Source organism: Protopterus annectens, chromosome 14.part0 (genome assembly GCF_019279795.1).
Source record: "Protopterus annectens isolate FY-2018-M chromosome 14.part0, PAN1.0, whole genome shotgun sequence".
Lineage (NCBI taxonomy): Eukaryota > Metazoa > Chordata > Ceratodontiformes > Protopteridae > Protopterus > Protopterus annectens.
In genome coordinates, this window is record NC_056748.1 from 1,114,331,662 (window position 1) to 1,114,353,617 (window position 21,956).

Consider the following 21,956-nt stretch of genomic DNA (forward strand, 5'->3'; position numbering starts at 1 on the left):
GTGCCGGTACTGAAGCAACCACAAAATGTGAGAGGTTATATTGCATCTGAAACCTGATCCAGGTGAATCCTTCATGCATATCAACATTGTTGTGATGACTGTTGTATAGCCCAATATTTGATATTCTTATATTAAACTAATGTTTCCTTGCCTTGATTCCTTTCCACAGTTAACTCGCTGCCGTGTTTTCCAGAAGGATTTGTTGATATGACTGGCTTTGTGCCATCCCAACTTCTTTATTGTTGGTAGTTGCTTAGAGGTGGTGGACTTGCAGACCAATAAGATGACACTCCTTTTACTAGACGAGGTAAGACCTTATGAATAGTTCTTATTTGAAAAGGATATAGCCTGTTTTTTTTTCTTTTGTGCTAGTCAATAAAATTAGGGTGTGCATATCTGGTTGATTATGCTGTTGGAAAGTGTTCCTACTGCGAAAGGTACTTGCTGCCTGGTTATGAGTGGCTCTTATTAATGTAACAGTAGATTAATTTTGATGAATGAAAACTTTAATCATTTCCTTTCTTACATCCGAACCTACATTGAATAGATTTATTTGATTAAAATAGTTGATTTTCACATAAGTATCACCATTTGCATGATAATCAGTGTTTGCCACAGCCGATTTTTTTTTACTGAGGTTCACGCTGTTTTTGAAGTGGACAGATACTTTTTTTCCTCAGGCTGCATCACATTTCAGTATGACTTTGTTGCTTAGCTGTGTGCCCAGAGACTGGTGGGTAGCTCTTGCAGTTTGGGGCCATATTTCTGTGTTTGGGTCATGGATGAACCTGTCTGCAATGTTTAAAAGAGAGAATTTTTGTTTCATATTTCTATGACTGATATAACTTATAAAAAATATTAACTTATATTGTACGCCTGTCTCACTTCTACAAAAGCTTTTGTTTCCTTGTTTTGGATATATATTTTAAGAAGCTGATGCTTCTTCCATAAATTCTGTTTAGGTACCTGAATGTTTTGTATTTCATTGCTCCTCATTTCCTTCGGTGCCTCTATGTTATCCATTAAGTTCCTTTAATCATGGGTCACCAAGATTGGGAACCAGATTATATGCATTTTACTAGCTCTTATGGGTTGTATTAGTGCTCCTTTTTAAGCCCAATTTCTTCATTACCCACCATTCCTTTTTGATAAGGCTTGCCTGTCTCACTGTTAAAGCAGCATCCCTCCCTGCCTTTCTGTAGTTGCTGTTTTTGGTACTTCCCCTGTACTGTTCTGAAAGTTATGGGTTAATTTTCTTCTCACAGACATGCCACAGCTTGGTAAGACAAAACACACACCCAGGAAATATTATGTGAGGAGTGATAGATAATATGTGAGCAGTGACATATAATGTGAGAGCAGTAACAGATAATACAACTTAATATATACGCTTCCTTCATGCAATGCAGTGCCTACTGTCACTGTTCCAGATAATATGCACTTTTCTTGCTCCATCGCAGTAGTGTTTTCCAGTGCACACTGCCACGTAAGAGCAGTGGCAGATAATGTGTGAGCTTTGATAGATAATGTGAGAGCAGTGATAGGTAAAGTGTGAGCATTTACATAATGTTAGAGTAGTGACAGATAATGTGATGGCAGCGATTTTCGTTACTGGCCTGGCAGCAACTGCAGAAGTAAAACAGTATCATGTGACATGCACTTTAAGCCTTTTGTGATACTTAAGGACAACTACGAGATAAAAATATTTAAAAAAAAACAAATTTTTTTTTAACTTTGCCTTAAGTTCAGCTTATTGCAAACCTGTGTGTACCAGATTGCAATAGTCACTACTAAATTTATTCAGTTTGTAACCCTTAATGCCCTCCTTGGGGCAGACATCCTGATGAGAATTTGTTTTCTTCTTAAGGTAAATTTTCCCCATAGTATGCTGTGAGCACACAGTTTCTGAGATTACGATGCCCATGGCTGGACTGTCACGTGACAGTGCCATTCACTTAGAATGGAAGGACTGAGAAACGCAGCTAATTTTGACAGGCCTCAGTAAAACTATTGTTTACTGTCATGCAATGCCTCTTACAAATGTGTTTCCTACAGATGTGTTACACATTCTGTGAAAAAAAGCTTTCAGAACTACCAGCTCATTGCTAAAATTACAGATCTTTTTTAGACATTCAACTTTGACATAGCTCTCAACCTCGTAGTACAAAAAACCTGGACAAAGGCACAAATAATGGGGGGTCAAAGTTCCAGAAACAGGGACAATTTTTAAATATTGCTCATAAACTTAGAAAGTTGCTAGAAGAAAACATCTTGTGTTACCATGCATTTTTTTGAAGGATATGGAGTCTGAAACTCAAATGCCTGTCTTTTTTTAGTGAATTCAGTCCTCAATGATTTGTCACAAAAATCCTGAAAACTACAAATTTTGTGAGGCACAGACTAAAAATACGAGGCAAAAATCTGGACATTGTGTGAAAATCTGGACAGCTGAGAGGTATGAAACTTTGATCTGTTTCAGTTCTTTCTCAAGTTACTCCTCCCATATTCCAACCCTCATCTCGTAAGAGTTTCCCATGTCCCACCCTGCTAGGTTCAGCTAATTAGTCAGCTTTGCATGACAGTACAGATCAGACACATTTGTTTGCAGTCCAGGTATTTGTGAGAACATGCCTGTAACATACACATGTAACATACACATGTAACATACACAGATTTCATTTAATGTTGTCAACTTGCAGATCTTGATATGTCTGCAATTTAACATTATGATCAATAACCAAATAATAATCATATTTGTTTTGCATAGCAATGCAGCCCTCTGCGTTGTTACCTCTTGGGCATGCCAGTGATGTTGTTTTATATTTGTTAGTTCTACTGCTATGACGTGCACATATTCATTGATGACATGCTTTGTTTTTGATACAACTTAATATATACACTTCCTTCATGCAATGCAGTGCCTACTGTCACTGTTCCAGATAATATGCACTTTTCTTGCTCCATCGCAGTAGTGTTTTCCAGTGCACACTGCCACAACAAGCTTTTCTATTCACTGATATCCAAAATGTCATACATTTTCAACAGAAGCTAGATGAACACAACTACCTCCACCAGTAAGTTTTATACCATGGACATTTTGAAACAATTTGCAGCGGATCGTGTAGCAATTTCAGTGCAGTCTGTTGTAATTCTTATTAACTTTTTTTCCTTAGGAGTATCGCTTGTATTCTACAGTGCTCATTGATCCCCCACTCAGAGCTATTATTACTTTGCTTTGTTCTTGTAGCTCAGACATCATAGTCACTATTTAAATGTCCATTGCAAGCAGTAAATCAGACAGACATACAAATGCTAACTGATTAACCCTGATTGAAAGAGTCGAAGTGAATGACTGAGCTCTCACTGCCCATCTTCAGATAAAGAAAAAAAAATACAGCAATGCCGACAATGAACCTATGGAGATCTTCTCAGGTTTTGGCTATATACAGCTATAGCAGTAAAGACACACTGTTGACATCAGACTGCAAACGACTGGACATCAGGTAGTTAGTTGTCCCTGCAGCTCTGTTCCATGATAGACACATACACATACACACACACACACACACACACACACACACACACACACACACACACACACACACACACACACACACACACACACACACACTAATGTTTCACCCAAGAAACTGCTAATATACACCTCTTTACTATAACAACTGCAATGCCAATAGGACAAACCAAGCACCAAAAAATCAGGACAACACACCATTAATACAACAGTTACCATGTAAATTAACAACATCTAATAGATCACACTTACAGCATCCTCACAAATGAAAATGATATACACACACAGGGCACCAAAAGGAGACAATTTTCTGCTGTACCAGTTCACACACACACTCACACACACACACACACACACACACACACACACACACACACACACACACACACACACACACACGCACACACGCACACACGCACACAGACACACACACACACAGGCGCACACACACAGACATGTACACACGCACACACACACACACACACACCGCATGTAATTTCTACATATTACTGTCATGAATACACATACAAATACACACTGCATCATACACTGCACTACCACATCCCTTTCACATTCGCAACCACAATAACATATCACAGAAAATGAAATGTATGCCATCCAGTGACTGAAAATACTATTTATGTGACAAGTGCATCACTATACATGCAATGGTAGACATTAAAAAAGACACAAGTTAACAAAAACAATTAAAAACATTCCTCCATTCTGTCTTTCATATACATGACCATACCTCTCAACGTCTTAGAGCAAGAAATCTGGACAAAGCTACAGTTATTGGGGGGACAGAGACTCAAAAATAGGGATGACTTTTAAATATTGCTTTTACAAATTTAGAAAGTTGATAGATTAGCATGAATTTTCTGAAGGATGAAGTCTGAAACTCAAATGTCTCTCGTTATTTTCTGTCTTTGGTGTTCTATGTTGCTAATGATCTGAGAAAAAAACACAATTTTATGAAAAATGGATAAAAAACTTGAGGACAAAATCTGAATCATCTGTGAAAATCTGTACAGTTGAGAGGTATGTACATGACACACATAGTGAGGGGCAGAAATACACATATTGTGCCCAGTAACTATGGGCCTTTGCCCACCTCCTCACAAATGTAATGCTTCAGTGGCTTAGAATGACCACAGTTGTTACTCCAAACATGTTTCAGTGACATCATAAGTTCCAGTACCAGCAGAGTTATCAATCTATCTCTGCTTCATCAGTGTGTTACACCATCCAAAATAAACATGCACACACATATATTTGTACTATGGACTAGTAAACTATGGGCATTTGCCTCCCTCTTCACAAAACAGTCACCCAGTGGTTATGGGAGACCTATGCTCTTTAAGATCTCAGCTCAGTGCAACTAAGCCCACTACACTAAAAACTGGCATTCGCTTAAAATGGTCGTTGTCAGTCCAGCTATGCTCCACCATTCTCTGTTACACTGCTCATGCTAAACACACAAACAAGCGTGTGCGCACTCCCCCCCCCACACACACATACACACAAAGTACCAGTGAGCCATGTTGCTTTATCCACCTCTCAAAAACAAAGGTGCATCATCTACAGGGGACCACAGCTGCTGATGCTACTTGCTCATGGTAGCCAGCATTTGTTGTTGCAAGCCCACTGCACTGACACCAGAAGCTTCCTCAGCAGGGCAGTTGTTATCTTGAACATATGCACTCATGGGCAGAGATATAGAAATAGACACACAGACACAAAAACAGACACATACAGACTCACAGACACACACACTCACTAACACTACATCTGATGTCCTTTACACCAGGAAACTTCACTGCTACTTTATAATGGCAAACTGTGGTACTCAGACCACTGCATGAAGTACTGTAAGTGCAGCTTTGATTCACTGTAACCCATTACATCACCCACACAGAACACGCACCACATGCACAGAACCAGTGCTCTTCAACATACTCCGCACATAATACAGTGACAGCTATTGTGAAGCCAGCCTCATCTCAGGACTGCCAGTATTTGTTGCAGGAAGCCTACTCCACTGAAACCATACACTCTGCCACCAAGGCAGGTGTTGGGCCATCTCTGCATTATGCACCATCCATACAGAACACACACACACACACACACACACACACACACACACACACACACACACACACACAATGCAGCTCATGTGAATGTAACCTTGTCATTGAATTACTATGCTCCCTGTGATTTATCTACATAACATCCTAAGTACCTCCTTCACCATTTTACTGAAGCTGGGTTACCATAACTTGCAATGCCATATAGGTGTCAATTCATCTTTCTTGCCATGTTCTCCACTACATCATTCATTAACATAAATTGCAACCCAACATACTGGCTTGTCAGTATAACAAAGAAGGAGTGAGGAGATGCCAGCTTGACATAGCCTGATGTGTGTATCCACATTTGCTGATGGAACATGAGTTTACACTTTCTGCAAGATGTGCACACTGTCAAGAGAAAGAGTCACCTGCAATTTCAACCTGATTATTTGCATGCAAGATGCATCAGCTGGTGCAATTGCATGAAAAAAAGTCTCACAAGCCCACTTCCTATAAAAAAAATCACAGTATAAATAGAAAGAACCCTCTGCTAGTTCAGCTTTGTTCTTTGCACACGATGCATCAGTTTGAACAAATGCATGCAAAATGTGTCTCAAGCCCATTTCCAATGGGGAGCTTCAGATAATTATAAGAATTAAGAAAATGCTTATTGTAATAAAAATGTACCTATGTATTCCTCTCTACACACATTTGTACAGAAACTAAAAACAGAGAAATGTTCAGCATTAGAATGAGATGAAAAAGTGCCACTGCACAGCAACTGCAACTTTGTATGAAAATCAATGCACATTGAGGACCTCATTTTACTGGAAGCAGCAAGGCAGATGTCATCTGTACTAATTGGCCGAAGTAGCATCCGTGAAAGTTTATGAAAGTCCCAACTGATTGACAAAACTTGGGTAGAAAGTTGTGCATTGTGTAACTTTCACCACGCTGTATTTCTATTATCATATGAATTCAGTAGTTAGAGCTGGGATCAAGCATGAAGGGCCATTTTACACAGGAACATCAATAAAGCAAACGTGATGATAAAACCTTGCAGGATTATACACAAACATCAACTCATATTAATCACAAGGGTGGGCAATGGGTTCACAACAAAAGGGTAGAGCTGAGGGCAAAGGGCAATGTTGTGGTTTTAAACAGCTGAGTAACAAAGTACAGGCAAGCTAGCAAATTTAGAAAACAGCACATAACAGCAATAATGCATAAAGACAAAGATTAAAAGAGTTTCTCTAAAAGTCAAAGACAGATCAGTTATGGAGATAAGATACCTGTCAGGTATCTTAGCAGCTACAAATGCATCAGTTGTAAAGTCTAATGAAAAACTATGACCCTGTCTTTCAACACTGAGATGAATTGGTTATGCAGACATTACGACTCCACAGTGAAGATCTTCAAATGACTGTTCAACAAAAAAAGATGGAGAAGGAGGTGCGATGTATATGCATGGGAACCCTAAGTCAGAGAGCTTAGCAAATTTACAGGCATCTTAGCAGTAGCATTAGATGAGGTGTGATAAATATCACAGACAGAAAGCAGTTTTTACACTGACGATGCACAGCAATATTCACATGTCACAAAACACTTACATCTAAGCATGGTCAGGACACCAGAAAGTACCTCAAAAGACATTTACACGTATATTTGTGCAACAGCTAGTCCACAGGCAAAGAAAACTTTGGCACATTCAACACAGGGAGATGCGAGGCCATATCTCTGTTAGTAAACATTGTTAGATGAAGAAATCTTTCTAGACAACACAGTGGAATTAATGGAGGTCACAGTTGATATCATTACCACATCGTACCATCTAACCATCAGTTACTGTTTTTCTTACATGTGTACCAAGAAGACTGCTTGTGCAGTCACTTCAAAAAAGCACATCACCATTTGGAAGGTAGCCATTATGAGTGCTGCTAACTCTTGTGCACAGCATATTGTGACATTTCTAGAGAACTGGCAAATACACACAAGTACAATCATTAAAATACTCTGCTCCATAGCAGCATCATTCTCGCTTCAAGATACTGTTTAAAACACAATGTAATCTCTCAGGTATGCACACACAGTGAAAAACATATCTTCCAGAAGATGAATATACAGACATACACGAGTTATCAGAAACGTGTTAGAAGTCAAAACGATGCATTCTGGTATTTTGTTCACCTGGAATGTATAACTGACAAGGTACAAAGCACCACTGGAAACACCTTTCTGCAGCAATACTCTGTAGGGCCATCAAATCATGTGGAATAACTATGCAACAGGATCTACAATCACTGCTGACCAAGTAGCAATGGGGATAAATATGACTCTAGCATTTACTGTTCTCAGCTCATTTTCAGAGTCATCTCTGATCACTATATATTTTGAAGAAATTCTTTCCTTTTATGATATTCCCATGATCCCTTTGTTTTTTGTGAAAACAAAGATAAGAACGAATTAAATGGGCATTCTTCTTCTTTAGCTTACACCTATTAGTTTTTGTCCACTTCCAAAAGTTAAGAGTCTGGTAAGGTTACACCACACACAGCATACAAAGAATACAGCATCTGCTACTTCCGTGCAAACATCTACCCTGTCCTCCAGAACAGCCCATTTTGCCTTTGCCATTTCCCCAACATCCTCATGCCTGGCTTTCTGCCACCCTACAGGAGGCTTGTATCGACCTTTATTGAAGAACTTTCTTTCACATAAATAGCTGCCTCTTCCTACGACATTTCCTCCACCATTTCATGATACAGTCATTAAAAGATTATGGAAGCCCAACTTAATATTTCCTTACATTTCCTCACCTTTTTTAATTACACTTCATATGAATACTGCTTTTCTACTTTCTAGGCAAGTAGATAAAATTACAGGCCTGACATTCGACACATTTGTTCTTGGCCACCACTTCTGTAGTGACAACCATACTGTGATGCAATGTTTTGTTACACTATATTTCTGACAGAAGAAATTGTATCAGTGCTCACAAATATAACTGTTATGCGCTAATATAACACAAAGGCACCAATGGCGTGCCACCAAATAGCTACAGAAGCCCAGCCACAGTATGACTGTGACACATAGAATGGCTATGGTACCCCACCATAATTTTTGTAAATCCCGGAATTCAGGAGTTTTCTTGACCTTATTTGAGACAACACTGCTTTGGACAATGGGTTCCAAGTTCGGGCACTGTTGTCGGTATTGGTATGATTATAGTTACCAAGTGGATTGTAAAACACTAGTCGTCTAACCACTTCCTTGCTAGCAAGACCAAGTACAGAGTAGGACACCAATTTACTTTACTTCTGTTGAGTTCTACATGCCTACAAAGAAATTGTGTTCAGAACTTTCTTGAAACTCTTGTGATTATCACCACATTGTAGAATGTCCTCTTGTTATGTGTGCTTCAAAACAATACTTCACAATTTAAAGCCAGAAAGTCAAAGTTCACCTTTGCCAGTTATCAAAATTGGAACTCTTTTGATTTAGATTCCATGGTACATTCAGTTTTCATGATCTGGCTGTCTCACAACATTGTAGTCTCTTTTTAGTGGAGGCCTGGGGGGCTATATATGTGAGTGTCTTGTACATGGGCATCCCCTGTAACATTTGCCAGTCAGCGGGAGTTTCCAATAAACAGTTTGAAAAAAGACATAAAAAAACAAACATTGTGACACAAATCATACTCAGCAGTAGGCTGCCAGAGGCTATTCTTAGCCATGGAAGACAGGAGCATCTGGGTGACTTAAAGCAGTAGTTATTGCAAACAGCAACTTGGAATGAGGACAGTTGCTATCACGGTTACCATTCTTGATTACAATCTAAAAAAGGAAAGCAGTCGGCTTAGCTTTCCACTCCTTCCTAGAGACTTGGATTCCGCTGGTAAGAAAAAGAGCAGTAGAAGGAGGAACCGTTTAAGAATCTCCAGAAAGTCAGAGCCGTTGCCTCAGAGGCCTAAACCCTGACTGTGAGCCATGCTACCAGAGTTTGATTAGCCATCTGGCACTTGCTGGCATGGGTGTGGAGAGAAGTGGCATGGAATTCCAAGCTTGCCTCTCCTTAGGGGGTGATGGAAGTGAATTACCAGGGTATCAGTATTCCATGATTGGATCTACAGCAGGCTATGAAAATCCCATGGGAGTGCTGGCTTCAAGGGGGCAGAGCTGTCCTGAGAAGTTATATAAACTGAGTTAGTAAGTAACCTACTCTCACTGACTCCCAGTGTATGCTGAACCCTAGGTGTGTTACTGGCCATGCACTATGGGGTTTGGGCCATTTGGGAAAAATAAGTCCTGACAGCTGCCTAAATGGTCTTCTTGGTTGTCTTGTGTCACGGCTTATGGGGAAAGAATGGGTCAGCTGCCCTGAGAGAGATTCTGGTTGGCCACAGGCAGTGGGGCTACTATGCTAACAAATAGCAAGTTTAAGATCTGAAGGCCCTGACAGACAGCACAAGTGAACAGCATGTCAGACCAGAGGAGTCATAATCCTTGGAAGAGTGTGGTTTGCTTTCCAGAAGAACAATTGATAGGACATGCTAGACATGAATCAACACCTCCTTCTAAGAAAATTGAAAAAAATCCCACCAACCAGCTCTATGGTAGTGCTGACTGATGTTTGCTCTCAATGGCACTGTGAAATGGCAACGTTGCCCACTTTATGTACTAATACACAGCAGGAAAAAAATGGTCACTATAGTCTAACACAGTGGGATGACTGCCGTTTTATAATAATACAATAGCCAGCAAGACTACCAACATTAACAGCAAATAATATATTTAGAAGCAGCTCAATAAAAAAGTATTTTTTAAAGAAATTTTCTGTACTTGTTCTGCTTAAGCAGCACCTGTAATACTGTCCCAAGCTGTGATTCATTAATGTGATAATTTCCCATATGTAAGAATTTATTTAAAAAAAACAGATATAAATGCATTATTATGGTCAATTTTACTAACAGTTTCTTCAAATATCTCACAAGGTCAATCCCCATGCCAGGGGCTTTTTATGGATTACACACTTATAATGTACACAGGTGCACAACTTTTAAAGCTGCTTCTGTAATGAACACACATCATCATATGCATCACAGTTATTCAGAAGGTCTTATTGACATCTAGTTGGTATGTATTAAGACTACAGTGATCGAAATGAAATTATGAAGAAATGCATGTTTCAAGATATACCTGTACCATCACAGCTCCAAATCCGTAATACTTAGCGGTGACATTCACCACAACCCATGCCCAGCTTACATTATCTGAGCCTCAGACAGCATATTTCTATCAGCTACTTTATCAATTCCAAGTCAACCACAGTCAAACTCTGGCCTTCATCTAGCCTTGAAGTGTGAGACCCAAGATCTTACCCATGAGACACAAAGATGGGATGAACAAGCAGATTTTAAACAGGTAGAGAATGGAGCCCAGGAATGAATACCGCACCCTAGAGAGGCAGGTACCAGACTAATGGGCCAGTGATATCTGTGAGATGTGCAGCCTGACTGACAGATGTGGATTACAAGGCCCTGGTCTTGCATCCTTCCTGCATCCAGTCTCTGTTCATGTTAACACCATGTATATGATATACACAGTAGCAGTTTTACTTCTGATGTCAATAGATTACAGATACAATGTAACCATAGGCACGCAGTGCTTATGTCCTTGCTCTTCACATCCAGTGCACCTAACCAAGACCCTGCATGTGATGATGTACCACAAGGGAGTAGTCATTGCACTCCATGGACTGCTGACATACTTGTTCACTGTCCATTCATGTGACCCTTAGAATATCCTGCCTAAACAGGTCGTGTGCTGTCTGTGGCTCCAAGGCCAAACTGCCACACCTTGTCCTTCTACTTCTGGCAATGCTGACCCTGTAATATCTCAGCTCAGCACCTTCTTCATACAGTACCGTCTCATAAATAATGACAAGTCACTGCGCTGTCTCTAACTGTTCTCTGCAAAGCAATCCCATTTATTCTCATTTCTCCTGCTCTCCACCTCTGCTTTAAAAAACTTTAAATGAAACTAAAACCAATTTCTTTAGCCACCAGCCACCTTCAAACAGACTACCTACAGATTGCAGCTGACCCAGTGGCTTTGCAAATCTGGTCTATCAAAGCCAATTTTGAGATAAAAGTAGTCTCCCAAGGCAAAGCTAACTACTAGGGTTTCTTTAGGAATGTCTGTAACCTCAAAGGCTCTACACAACAATGTGCAGAGTTAATTATGAATGGATCCAGCTACATGGAACTGGATGATGTAGCAAATCTACTGGCCATCAAAATTTAACTCCAGTTTTAGCCTCCCACTCAGTCAACTGTTAAGAAATACCATTGGATGTAACCCACCCTCTCTAGGGAGCAAGTCCTAAACACACTCTCTAAGGCCAAGAACACTGCATAAATGGGCCCTGATAATATCCATGGATGCCTCCTAAATAGCATGAAACATGACCTATCAGGACACTGGAGTCACTATTTAATCATAGCTTCCAGTCAGACATTGTACCACACAGATGGAGAGCTGCAACAGTCATCCCTCTGCATATGGCTGGGCCATCTGTGGACCCCAGAATCTACATACCCATTAGTCTGACTAGTCTCATATGCAAAGCCATGGAAAAGACTTATCTTGGAACTGATTAATAATGACATTGGAAACCTCCAGACATTCGATCCACACAAGATTGTTTCTGTCAAGGGAAGAGCATGCCTACTCATTCTGGTGGATTTCTTCACAAAGGTCACCAAGGCAATGACCAATGGCAGAATGGTGCATACTGGCTACCTTGACCTGGACAAGGCATTTGATACAATAACCCACTCAGGCATTGTAAACAAACTCATGAAATTAGACATAAACCCCTCTGTTACATGTTGGATGGACATATGGCTTTCAGATAGGACTCTCTCGACTGTATTAATTAGCTGCAGACATAGATGAGCCCCTTCTTGCTGATTCCTTTGGATTTGAGCTTGGAATGTCCATTAATCTGACCCTGCCTAAAAAGACACTAAGGAGGGGAAAAGGTCTGTTCAGTACCAAGGACAGTGCCCCATACATCTCTTATCAAGTAATAATGCACCAAATCTCTCAGGATTGACAAAGTGACCTAATTTGAATGTTAAAGCCAACAATCTTTTCTGCATGTTGAGGTACCATTCTCACTGAAAGAAAGGTCTCACTCATTGGAAAGAATTTACCAGCCTGGGTAACTGCATCCACAAGTTCAGTAACATCTGTCTGCTTCATGAGAAAAGAGTAAATGTCAAGAGACATTAATTCTAACATACACAGCTGCAAAGTCAAGATCATTACATGAAACCTAGATACACTTAATGGCCATACTGATATCCCTACATTTTTGCAGCAAGGAGACAGGGACACTGGGACTCTGTCTCCCAATCCAAGATTTTGAGCGCAGAGTCTATGTGTTTATTCAGAGTTACCAATCATGCAAGCTTTTTGCATTATCTTCTGTTATGAGTTTAAGGATGGATTTATCAGTAATGTTGCTAACTCACTTCACGATTTCATCACCAAGGGGATCAAAACCTTTGGGTGGACAGTACTGGGAATGTTCAGATTAGAACAGTGTAGGAGGCAAGAAGTAAGTGGCGAGGAGGTCTGACAATATGGACAGTGAAAGGAGTGAGAGAACAACAAGACGTGCTTAAGTATTCCAGGACTTTAGATGCACAGTGGCTCTCTCTCAGATGGCCTGCCGGGGTCTGCTGCCAGTGCACAACTGAAGCTGCAAATCAGGGATTACATGCATGGATGACACACTGGACAGCAGAGAATGGATATGGGTAGGTGGCAATGAATGCATGAGCTTTATGTTGACAGTAGACCAGCACGGTAAGGCAGAGGAAGTATTGTTGACTGAGAGATTTGAGAGATATGGGGAAACCCACCATGCCTTTAAACCGCTGCAGGAAAAGAGGAAGAAGAGAAATGATAATTACTGAAAGGGGGTATCTGGTAAACTTGGTGGATGATGTCCATAGTGAAATTAATAGGGGAAGAAAAGTAAATTCTACCCCCTTTTGAGTAAGGGCCTCCCAGATGATAAAGTGGAAGTAAATGAAGGTAGTACAGTGGACAGTTGTAATGATGATATAAACTTGGGCACAAGTTTGCCATTTGAATATAGCATGGTGCTAAAGTGTGGCCAAAAAAGTAATGATATAAAGAATTTTGTTAGGGGCAACTGGAAGGTTCTTGAGATTGATGCCAAGCTGGTTAAGAAGGTGGGAGTTCAGCCTTTATTTAGTTTCAAGAGGTGTAATAATTGTAAAGAAAAAATTAAAAAAGGAGGACCCAGTAGTGGAGTCTTTAGGGTTGGTTTGAGGAAAGGTTTACAAAGTGTTGTGCTTGTAGGCAGTGTAGTTCTATATACAAGGGGGATGTTATTACATTGTCTAGTACTGATTATATGTTTCAGTTCAGCCAAAATTTTAATTGCAAAAAGTATGAGGGTTTATTTTGTTTTTTTTTTTTTTTTTATTCTCATTTTATGTAGGAAAGACTGAGCAGTCATTACAAGAAAGGATTTGTGAACATGGAAATGATGTTATTAATAAAAAGGAGACCAATGCTCTGTTCAGGCACATTACCTGTGTGTAAACAAGAAATGTTATTTTTCTGTTTTGGAGCAAGTGTCGAGGAACCCTAGAGGAAATCAAGCAGTTGCTCTGGCAGATGCTCTTGAATGCAAGGAAGAAGCCTGGGTAGAAGGATGCCATTTCCATTGGTAGTATATTAAAACTAAGGGCAGAGAAATTATAGGTCTCCTAAGTGTACATTTGGGATTTGGTTTATAGGTTTTTATTTTGCTCTTGTAGGCAATGTGTTTAAATATAATTTTATATGGATGCTTTTAGATATTTTAACCTACTTTCTATTTATTTATTAGCTAATTGTCTGAGGTGTATTTTAATATAAGGTGAAATATATATATTTTTATTGGGAGACATTGCGTTATGAATTATCATATGTCTGCAAATTTTTAGTTATTGAATGTATTGGCGTAACTTTTTTATTTTTATTTCATTTTCAATTTTTTGCTTTAATGTTTTTTTAACTTCTCCCCTTTTTTAATTGAATAATGCTGATTTATTTTCCATGGTTATGTAATTGGACTGCATTGACTGGTGATGTAATTACTTATGTTGGGCTTAAATTTGTGATGTGCACTGTGTTGTTCAGTTCTGATGAAGTCCTGCCTTAGAGGACGAAAGCTCTTAACTCTTTGTAAATAAAATCTATTTAATCCAAGAGCTCTCGGCCATTTTTTCAGCCCAGTGTGTTTGGATTTTAGAAATGAGAACAATTTGGAGGACAGCAGATAACAAGGGAAGGGGGAATAATAGAGTGGAGTAAGTAGGGACAATGGAATGGTAGGAAGGAAAGAAGAGCACTGAGCAAAAAGGAGTTGGAAAGTCAGGTTGCAAAGTGCCAGGAGCTTGGGAAGAGAGTGGAGAATTTCAGGCTATTCTGGTATCTGACAAGCTAGACAATGCTGACATCATCTCAAAGCCTTGGCCAATCAGAGACGGGATAGGTATATATCAGTTGTTGTACTGCATACCGCACAGTGTATCTGTCAGCAGTGGAAATGAAGAAGGGCCATTGCTGAAAATATACAAATACACACACACACACACACACACACACACACACACACACACACACACACACACACAGAGCAATCTACTAATCCCAATCAAAGCTTCTTGTGGGGTGTAGTTGCTTCCTCCTGTACCAGTTGCAAAGCTGTACCATTCCCAGAGACATTCCCTGCCAAGTGGGTTAGGAAAATGCCTCTACTTCCTCTCACCTTTCCCTCTCATTTTTTATTAATACCTGTATATTACCACCCTCATCTTTCCTGTGTTACACTTCCAAGCAGAGTAACAGCATTCTGGCATCAGTCAAGACAAATGTGTTTCTGTTTTTTGCATGCATTTATTGCTAGAACAAAGTGATGGCTTCAGTAGTCTTCATTATGATTTGCACTTCTTTGAATGGCTAAAGATTTGTATTATCTGTTACGTTCAGAGACGTGTCTGGGGTTCATTTGCTGCATTTTACTGTATGATGTCATTAAAAACTCATCAGAGCTTGTTACGACAACATTTTATGTAAACATTATGTATGATCCTCTGGTATTTCATTCACATCATGACTGGTGGGTGTCTCTGTTACTGAACATAGGTCATGCTAACAATATACAGCTCCGTATCGCTTCTGTACATAAAGATTAATTGTTGAGGCTGAAAGGACCATTTGTTTGAGAGCCGGTATCTGGTAGTACCCTTGAGGCAATGCTGATTATTGAGTGCTGTCTGAGAATAGCGGGTGCTCTGTGGGTGGGGTACGCACACAAATAAAAAGATATAAACACGTAGTTCAGTTTATATTACTTGTAAGGAAGTGCATTCTTCTCCCATTACTTGTTATGGTAGTTTAATAATGTAAAACAAGAAGTTTCCTCCAGATGAGATCAGCTGTCTCTGCTGCCTTTCCATACAGGAGGTCTTATTACGATGTATGTTTCAAAAACCAGTTATTTCTATAGCAAAAGACTGTGCTGTCACAATGGATATGACATCCGAGGGAAAAGGCTATTGAAGCCACAGTGAAATTAAATATTAACTAAAAAATTGTGATGTGCAGGAAGATTTACACAGTGTCAAGCACTTTGAAAGGCAACGTATAGAATAATATAATATACATAAAATGCAGATCTAGCTGTGCCTAAGTCATTTTTTCTTTAGTTTTCAAGCTAATGCTCAACCGTTTTTAAATATTGAATCTGGCTGAGCAGTTCTGCTCATTGCAACAAATGTCTATAAGAAGCTGGGTCTTATACTTTTTTTGGGAGGGGGGGGTTTTGAGGCTGACAATTATGATACACTCATTTACACCATGCCTCCATATTCATATCTAGCTAATATTAGTATCCAGCAGATAAGTAACCATTAGCTTTGTTTGAATGTGAAATATTGTAAAAATATTTTGCTTAGTGTGTTATTACAAACTTCATCTCAAACCATTAAAATGTGAGCACCTAACAGCACTGCTAATTTGAGCATTTAGAGCTAATATACTGTGGTGGCATGCAAATGCTCATGTTAAGATTTGTTGAAGCGCTGAGGACTTCAAGAAAGTAGGAAGAGTAAATAAAGCTTCATCTTGTTGGCTTATTCTTTCCACTTTGTATTCATTCCTGTTTCCCAATATGGTTCTTTTATAAGAGCTTCCATTCAGGATATGAGAGGCAGTGCAGAGCACCACTGCAGTATAACCTGTGGGAAGAAGAACTTCCAAAATGAACTCAGTGAATGAGGATGGTGATAACCCCTAGAATGAAGGTTCAGTGGATGAGGGTACTGATTATCCCCCAGAGTGAAGGTTCAGTGGATGAGGGTACTGATATCCCCTAGAGTGAAGTCTCAGTGGATGAGGGTACTGATATCCTCTAGAGTGAAGGCTCGGTGGATGAGGCTACTGATATCCCCTAGAGTGAAGGCTCGGTGGATGATCGTACTGATATACCCTAGAGTGAAGTCTCAGTGGATAAGGGTACTGATATCCCCCACAGTGAAGTCTCAGTAGATGAGGGTACTGATAACCCCTAGAATGAAGGCTCTGTGGATGAGGGTACTGATAACGCCTAAAGTGAAGGCTTGGAGGATGAGGGTACTGATATCCACTAGAGTGAAGTCTCAGTGGATGAGGGTAGTGATATCCCTTAGAGTGAAGTCTCAGTGGATGAGGGTACTGATACCCCCTTGGAGGATGTAGGTACTGATATCCCCGAGAGCGAATGGTCAGTGGATGAGGGTACTGATAACCCCTAGAGTGAAGGTTCAGTGGATGAGGGTACTGATATCCCCTAGAGTGAAGGTTCGGTGGATGAGGGTTATGCTGTCCCCTAGAGTGAAGTCTCAGTGGATGAGGGTACTGATATCCCCAAGAGTGAAGGCACGGTAGATGCGGGTACTGATATCCCATAGAGTGAAGGCTCGGTGGATGAGGGTACTGATATCCCCTAGAGTGAAGTCTCAGTGGATGAGGGTACTGATAACCCCTAGAGTGAAGGCTCGGTGGATGAGGGTACTGATAAACCCTAGATTGAAGGCTCGGTGGATGAGGGTACGGATATCCCATAGAGTGAAGTCTCAGTGGATGAGGGTATTGATATCGCCTAGAGTGAAGGATCAGTGGATGAGGGTACTGATAACCCCAGACAGTGAAGTCTCAGTGGATAAGGGACTGATATCACCTAAAGCAAAGGTTCAGTGGATGAGGGTACTGATAACCCCTAAAGTGAAGGGTCAGTGGATGAGGGTACTGATATCCCCAAGAGTCAATGCTCGGTGGATGAGGGTACTGATAACACCTAGAGTGAACTCTCAGTGGATGAGGGTACTGATATCTCATAGAGTGAAGACTTGGTGGATGAGGGTACTCATAACCCCTTGAGTGAAGTTTCAGTGGATGAGGGTACTGATAGCACCTAGAGTGAAGGCTCAGTGGATGAGGGTACTGATAACCCCTAGAGTGACATCCCAGTGGGTGAGGGTACTGATAGCCCCTAGAATGAAGGTTCGGTGGTTGAGGGTACTCATAACTCCTTAGAGTGAGGTCTCAGTGGATGAGGATACTTATAACCCGCTAGAGTGAAGTCTCAGTGGTTGAGGGTACTCATAACCCCCTACAGTGAAGTCTCAGTGGACGAGGGTACTGACAACCCCCAGAGTGAAGGCTCGGTGGATGAGGATACTGACAACCCCCTAGAGTGAAGGCTCAGTGGATGAGGGTACTGATAACCCCTAGAGTGAAGGCTCAGTGGATGAGTGTACTGATATCCCCTAGAGTGAAGTCTCAGTGGATGAGGGTACTAATAACCTGTAGAATGAAGTCTCAGTGGATGAGGGTACTGATAACCTCTAGAGTGAAGGCTCAGTGGATGAGGGCACTGATATCCCCTAGAGGGAAATCTCAGTGGATGAGGGTACTGATAACCTGAAGAATGAAGTCTCAGTGGATGAGGGTACTGATAACACCTAGAGTAAAGGTTCGGTGGATGAGGGTACATATAACCCGTCTTGTGAAGGCTAAGTGGATGAGGGTACTGATATCCCTTAGAGTGAAGGCTTGGTGGATGAGGGTGCTGATAACCCCTAGAGTGAAGGCTCGGTGGATGAGGGTACTGGTAACCCCTAGAGTGAAGGCTCAGTGGATGAGGGTACAGATATCCCCTAGAGTGAAGGCTCTGTGAATGACAGTATTGATAACCCCTAGAGTGAAGTCTCAGTGGATGAGTGTACTGATATACCCTAGAGTGAAGGCTCAGTGGATGAGGGTACTGATAACCCCTAGAGTGAAGTCTCAGTGGATGGGGGTACTGATATCCCCTAAAGCAAAGGTTCAGTGGATGAGGGTACTGAAACCCCCTAGAGTGAAGGCTCGGTGGATGAGGGTACTGATAATCCCTAGAGTGAAGGCTCATTGGATGAGGGTACAGATATCCCCTAGAGTGAAGGCTCTGTGAATGACGGTATTGATAACCCCTAGAGTGAAGTCTCAGTGGATGAGGGTACTGATATCCCCTAGAGTGAAGGCTCGGTTGATGCGGGTATTGATAACTCCTAGAGTGAAGGCTCGGTGAATGAGGGTACTGGTAACCCCTGGAGTAAAGTCTCAGTGTATGAGGGTACAAATATCCCCTAGAGTGAAGGCTCGGTGGATGAGTGTACTGAAAACCTCTAGAAGGAAGTCTCAGTGGATGGGGGACTGATATCCCCTAAAGCAAAGATTCCATGGATGAGGGTACTGATCACCCTGAGTGAAGGCTCAGTGGATAAGAGTACTGCTATCACCTAGATTGAAGGCTCGGTGGATGAGGGCACTCATAACCCCTGGAGTGAAGACTCAGTGGATGAGGGCACTCATAACCCCTAGAGTGAAGACTCAGTGGATGAGGGTACTCTATAACCGTAGATTGAAGGCTTGTTGGATGAGGGTACTGATAACCCCTAGAGTGAAGGCTCAGTGGATGAGGGTACTGATAACCCCTAGCGTGTAGGCTCGGTGGATGAGTTTACTGATAACCCTTAGTGTGAAGGCTCGGTGGATGAGGATACTGATAACCTCTAGAGTGAAGGCTCGGTGGATGAGGGTAGTGATAACCCCTAGAGTGACAGCTCGGTGGATGAGGGTACTGTTATCACCTATAGTGAAGGCTCGGTGGATGAGTGCACTGATAACCCCTAGAATGAAGGCTCATTGGATGAGGGTACTCATGACTCCTTAGAGTGAGGTCTCAGTGGATGAGGGTACTGATATCTCCTAGAGTGAAGTCTCAGTGGATGAGGGTACTGATATCCCTTAGAGTGAAGTCTCAGTGGATGAGGGTACTGATATCCCCTAGAGTGAAGTCTTGGTGGATGAGGGAACTGATAACCCCTAGCGTGTAGGCTCGGTGGATGAGTTTACTGATAACCCTTAGTGTGAAGGCTCGGTGGATGAGGATACTGATAACCTCTAGAGTGAAGGCTCGGTGGATGAGGGTAGTGATAACCCCTAGAGTGACAGCTCGGTGGATGAGGGTACTGTTATCACCTATAGTGAAGGCTCGGTGGATGAGGGCACTCATAACCCCTAGAGTGAAGACTCAGTGGATGAGGGTACTCTATAACCCTAGAGTGAAGGCTTGGTGGATGAGGGTACTGATAACGCCTAGAGTGAAGGCTCAGTGGATGAGGGTACTGATAATACCTAGCGTGAAGGCTCGGTGGATGAGTTTATTGATAACCCTTAGAGTGAAGGCTCGGTGGATGAGGGTACTGATAACCCCTAGAGTGAAGGCTCGGTGGATGAGGGCACTCATAACCCCTAGAGTGAAGACTCAGTGGATGAGGGTACTCTATAACCGTAGATTGAAGGCTTGTTGGATGAGGGTACTGATAACCCCTAGAGTGAAGGCTCAGTGGATGAGGGTACTGATAACCCCTAGCGTGTAGGCTCGGTGGATGAGTTTACTGATAACCCTTAGTGTGAAGGCTCGGTGGATGAGGATACTGATAACCTCTAGAGTGAAGGCTCGGTGGATGAGGGTAGTGATAACCCCTAGAGTGACAGCTCGGTGGATGAGGGTACTGTTATCACCTATAGTGAAGGCTCGGTGGATGAGTGCACTGATAACCCCTAGAATGAAGGCTCATTGGATGAGGGTACTCATGACTCCTTAGAGTGAGGTCTCAGTGGATGAGGGTACTGATATCTCCTAGAGTGAAGTCTCAGTGGATGAGGGTACTGATATCCCTTAGAGTGAAGTCTCAGTGGATGAGGGTACTGATATCCCCTAGAGTGAAGTCTTGGTGGATGAGGGAACTGATAACCCCTAGAGTGAAGGCTCAGTGGATGAGGGTACAGATATCCCGTAGAGTGAAGTCTCAGTGGATGAGGGTACTGATATCCCGTAGAGTGAAGTCTCAGTGGATGAGGGTACTGTTATCCCCTAGAGTGAAGTCTCAGTGGATGGGAGTACTGATAACACCTAGAGTGAGGGCTTGGAGGATGAGGGTTCTGATAACCCCCAGATTGAAGGTTCGGTGGATGACGATACTGATATCCCCTGGAGTGAAGGCTCGGTAGATGAGGGTACTGATAACCCCTAGAGTGAAGGCTTAGTGGATGAGGGTACTTATAACCCCTAGAGTGAAGGCTCAGTGGATGAGGGTACTGATATCCCCTAGAGTGAAGTCTCAGTGGATGAGGGTACTGATAACCCCTAGAGTGAAGTCTCAGTGGATGAGGGTACTGATATCTCCTAGAGTGAAGGCTTGGTGGATGAGGGTACTGATAACCCCTAGAGTGAAGTCTCAGTGGATGGGGGTACTGATATCCCCTAAAGCAAAGGTTCAGTGGATGAGGGTACTGAAACCCCCTAGATTGAAGGCTTGGTGGATGAGGATACTGATTCCCCATAGAGCGAAGGTTAAGTGGATGAGGGTACTGATAACCCCTAGAGTGAAAGTTCAGTGGATGAGGGTACTGATATCCCCTAGAGTGAAGGCTCAGTTGATGCGGGTACTGATAACTCCTAGAGTGAAGGCTCGGTGAATGAGGGTACTGGTAACCCCTAGAGTGAAGTCTCAGTGGATAAGGGTACTAATATCCCCTGGAGTGAAGGTTCGGTGTATGAGTGTACTGATAACTCCTAGAGTGAAGTCTCAGTGGATGTGGGACTGATATCCCCTAAAGCAAAGGTTCCATGGATGTGGGTACTGATTACCCCAGAGTGAAGGCTCAGTGGATGAG

The 21,956-nt window shown here is 41.7% G+C and overlaps 1 protein-coding gene across 3 annotated transcripts in view; it reads left to right on the forward strand.

Annotated features, from left to right (window-relative positions):
• CHST3 (carbohydrate sulfotransferase 3) overlaps nt 1-21,956 on the forward strand; it is an 840,714-nt gene that overhangs the window by 417,927 nt on the left and 400,831 nt on the right. For all 3 annotated transcript variants that reach the window (XM_044056902.1, XM_044056901.1, XM_044056903.1), the window contains one exon: nt 170-307. The gene's annotated coding sequence lies outside the window, so the exon portion shown is untranslated. The remainder of the gene's footprint in view (nt 1-169; nt 308-21,956) is intronic.